The sequence below is a fragment of the Cervus canadensis genome, chromosome X (genome assembly GCF_019320065.1).
Source record: "Cervus canadensis isolate Bull #8, Minnesota chromosome X, ASM1932006v1, whole genome shotgun sequence".
NCBI lineage: Eukaryota > Metazoa > Chordata > Mammalia > Artiodactyla > Cervidae > Cervus > Cervus canadensis.
Window position 1 is genome coordinate 65824660 of NC_057419.1, and position 5066 is coordinate 65829725.

Here is a 5066-nt window from a genome sequence, read left to right on the forward strand (position 1 = left end):
CTTGATGAACAAGTGGAAAATTATCTGAATTTCATGATATAGTGCTGAAACTCAACAACCACAGTCAAGTTCTCTTCAGCTTCTGCTTCTGCCCGGGAGCGACCGGAACACTTTCAGTCAGACAAGGGTCCGGCTTGGTTCCCCGCTGCTCCGCTACTCCGCTATGGCACCTCAGCTCTGTAGTCTCTGGTGAGGCAATAGTTGAGATCCGCCTCTATCTCATAACTTGCTGAGGCCTTGCCTAGGCATCCATTGTCTTCCTTATGTAACTGAGTAGGGGCTGGTTTCAGGTTGGGTTTCATTTCGATCAAAAGCAGCCAGTATTTCTGAGGGTTTATAATGTACCAAGCACTATCCTTGAACTCTTCCCCCGCACCCCCGCCCCCCTCCCCGCCGCAGCCTGTTCTCAGGCTTTCAGAAGGCATTTTCATTCGCTACATTTTACATGACACTGGCTTCAAAATGCCACGCCAAGTCAGTCTCCTTAAATGCAGCATTCCTCATTTCCAGGTGCCGGGGCACCGCTGCCTTTTCTCCTCAGGAATTCCTCAGGCCTTAGACTCTCACTAAGAAAGTAGTTCAGAGTTTTTGATAATTCACCAGGGTCTTAGTTGACTCTCTGCAATGTGTCCTCTCCCTTTTAACTCTTAATGGCTTCATCTTGATTATAGGACCCTTCAATCCTGTTTCAAATGAACAGAAAACACCAAAACTTGGGCAGGCTTTTCTGCTCATCCAGGGAATTTCTTCTCTGCAAAAGCTTTCGGTTTCATTTTTGTCCTTGTGTCTCTTGCAAACAAAACTAGTCAGACTATCACAGGAACTTTAAAAAATGGATCCCTAATAGTTATTTTACCTACGGTATTGAGTACCAACTTTGCTGATTTTGTTCCATGTATCTTAGTGCAATCCGGATGGCTGTATTTATTGGTGAAAATAAACGAACGCTCATTTGTAATGCTACCTGAAGGAGACCTCTAAGAATTTCTGGACTCGTTAATACTATCAGTCCCACTTAACACTTGTTTGAGATTTTCTTTCAAATTATTCATGTAAAGACAAGATTTGGCTACTGAATTTGAGATTATTTAATTTGTCTTATTTAATAATTAATTCATCCAACATAAACTGGGTCAGTTATTGTCCTAGCTCTACAGATATGTCAATTGTTGGAGCAGTTGTACTCCCAAGTGAGTGGGAAACACCATCTACAAACTATCACAATACAATATATTTTAGAATAGATTTATATATGTCTTATTGTGTAAGTACAGAGACTTGTGCAACACTTATTTAATGGGCATTTCACAGAGGTATTATGTTTAAATTCAAATCTTTAAATATACTTATCAGTTTCTATAGATGGAAAATGGCAGTTATGTGTTGATAGAGAAAGGCTCTGTCAGAAAAAGTAGACTTGAAAGACCTTGGCTTATTTGGGCATCTGTGGCCACAATTTTGGTGTAGGGGTGGAAATACAGAGTTAATCTCAGAAAGGATAACTGACACAAGCTGTAAATAGAGTTTTGATTTTTTTAATGAAAGAAATAGGATACTGATTAAGATGTTTTGGTATATTTTGAGAACAAGTAGTGAATTTTATTTTTCTTGCTTAGTGTCCCCGTAACAACTTGTGCTGATAGCATCCTGATTTTCGTGGTGGAAAAACTCATTCTACAGCATTAGTTCAGTTGGTTCACGTTTAGCATGGTAGTGAATACCATGGCTAAAGGTAAGGACATATGATACAGCCATGTCCCATCAGCAAATCTCAAATTGGTTATGATAATTGGTCAAAGCATGAGCATGTGGACAAAAGTATATTTAAGAGCTAAATCTGACATGTTAGCTAGATCTAGTGAAAATGAGAAATCCTTTTCCACTGAGGTTACTAAGCTGGTAAGATACAAACCTAAAGATGCTTGTGGCTATGTTATATACCGAGAATAAGGAAAACTGGCATAAATAGAGGAAAACAAAGATGGAGAAAGAACAAGATATTTGAGAAAGAAAAAAATTGAGAAGTACCTGAAGCTATATTTGCCTTAGGACTTTTAGACCTTTAAAACAATGTATTTCATTTGTAAAACTATAAGCTTATGATTGGACGGCTGATGATAGTTGCCATAGGAAAGTGATATGATTGTGGATGATATAGTAGTAGTTGTTAAGTCGCTCAGTCGTGTCCAACTCGTTGTGACCCCATGGCCTACAGCATGCCAGGTTTCCCTGTCCTTCACCACCTACCAGAGCTTGCTCAAATTCATGTCCATAGAGTTGGTAATGTAGTTGGATGTCAAAAAGTAATTTGATAGAGGGGAGGTGGTCAGGGAATGAGTGAAATAGGTGTGGGAAATTAAGTAGTATAAACTTCCAGTTGTAAACTAAAGGAGTCAATGGGATGAAATGTACAGTGTAGAGAATATATGCAATAGCAATGTAATATCTTTGTAGGATGACAGATGGTAACTAGGTGATCATTTTATAATATACAGAAATATCTAATCACTATGTTGTGCACCAGAGACAAACAGTGTTGTAGGCCAAGTATACTTCAAAAGACAAACAAACAAACTCATAGAAAAAAGAGAGATGATTTGTGGTTACCAGAGGTTGGTGGGGGGTTGGATGAAAGTGGTCGAAAGGTGCATACTTCTAGTTACAGGATAAATAATATAGGAATGTAATGTACATTAATCATCTTGTATATGAAAGATGTTAAGAGTAAATCCTAAGAGTTCTCATCACAGGGAAGAAAACATTATTTCTCTTTTATTTTATCTCTATGAGATGATAGATGTTTGCTAAATTTATCATGGTTATCATTTCATGATGTGTGTAAGTGTAGGAGAACAAAACTTGCCACCCCAAAATGTTTCTTTGGCATGAAGATTATCTCAAGCTGGAGAAAAAAAAAAAAAATCTAGGTCCAAAAGTCTCAGGAAGAAACTTTGACCTTGCTCTTAACTGCCTAAAAATTTTAGATAAAGGGCCTATTCCCCAATAGAGCTATCACCAGAGACATCTACAAAGAATATGGCTAGTTGTGGTGGGGAAAACACACCAGGGCCTAGAGATCTAAGACAGTTCTGTGTCCGATTGTCTACACGGCCCATTTGCCAAACATTTCCTTTTCCGTCATCATATGAATCACTTTGCTTTCCTTTGAAGTCTCAAACACTATCTATGACATCCTATTTTGTCTTTAGTTAAAGATGGTATTTAAGTTGAGGGTTTCAGCCATATGTTTTTAAACTTTGATTTTTTTTTCCAGTTAATTTGTCTCATGACGTTTTACTTCTTAAACCAGCTGGAAGAATCTAGATGGGTAAGGGAAAATTTCTTACTGCCCAACATAATTCAAATCATTATGCTGTGTGCCTTTAACTTAGTCTTAAATGTCAATGTCAATTGGTATAGAATATAGAAATTCAATGTCAAAACCTGGTATAGAAAATAAATAACTTATAATTAAGTTGCCATGTAAAACTTATTTGCTTTTGTCCAGCCTATAAAATTAATATGTTCATATAATATGAATTTAATTGGATTTAGTTTTTATGAAAAAATAAGAAAAGAGAATATTTATGTCATTCATTAGTTTAATAAGTATTTATTAGGCATTGAAATCGTGTAAAGTTGAAAGAAATGAGCAATCATTTTCATTTGATTATGAGTAAAATGTAGTTATGACATATTGATATAATGTTAATATTGTGGATAAATTCTTAAATCTTTGTACCATGAGATCCTCTCAAAATGCCCTTATATTGACATGCATTTCATTTATTATACAATCTATTCTGATACCTTGGTCCAGTAATCCTCATTTAATTCTTATATGAAGAGAAAATATGCTGAGGTGACGTATCAGTGAATGTTTGGTTTATATTAAGAAACAGAATGGCCCTGGTGGGAACTAAAATGTCTTTCACTGATACCTTAATAAAGAGTAAGATAATGTTATGTGACCATTTAGCTCCCTCGTGGGATTTTAAGGATGCCTAAGTCAAGAGATATCTTGTGCAACAGGCAAATTTGGCCTTGGAGTACAAAATAAAGCAGGGGAAATGTTAACAGAGTTTTGCCAAGAGAACACACTGCTCATAGCAAACACCCTCTTCCAACAACACAAGTGATGACTCTACACATGGACATCACCAGATGGTCAATACCAAAATCAGATTGATTATATTCTTTGTAGCCAAAGATGGAGAAGATCTATACAGTCAGCAAAAACAAGACCAGAGCCGACTGTGGCTGAGATCATGAACTCATTGCAAAATTCAGACTTAAATTGAAGAAAGTAGGGAAAACCACTAGACCACTCAGGTATGAAAGTGAAAGTCGCTCAGTGGTGTCTGATTCTTTGCAACCCCATGGACTATGTACTCCATGGAATTCTCCAGGCCAGGATACTGGACAGATAGCCTTTCCCTTCTCCAGGGGATTTTCCCAACCCAGGGACTGAACCCAGGTCTTCCGTATCGCAGGTGGTTTCTTTACCAGTTGAGCCACAAGGGATGCCCAAGAATACTGGAGTGGGTACTGAAGAAGACTATCCCTTCTCCAGCAGATCTTCCAAACCCAGGAATTGAATGAGGGTCTCCTGCATTGCAGGCAGATTCTTTACCAACTGAGCTATCAGGGAAGCCCAACCATTCATGTATGACCTAAATCAAATCCCTTACCGTAATACAGTGGAAGTGACAAATAGATTCAAGGGCCCATTCAGGTATGACCTAAATCAAATCCTTTATGATTATACAGTGGAAGTACAAATAGATTCAAGGGATTAGATCTGATAGAGTGCCCGAAGAACTATGGACAGAGGTTTGTGACTTTGTACAGGAGGCAGTGATCAAGACCATCCCCAAGAAAAAGAAATGTAAAAAGGCAAAATGGTTGTCTGAGGGGCCTTACAAATAGGTGAGTTAAGAAGAGAAGCTAAAGGCAAAGGAGAAAAAGGAAGAAATACCCATCTGAGTACAGAGTTCCAAAGAAGAGCAAGGAGAGATAAGAAAGCCTTCCTCCATGATCAATGCAAGGAAATAGAGAAATACAAT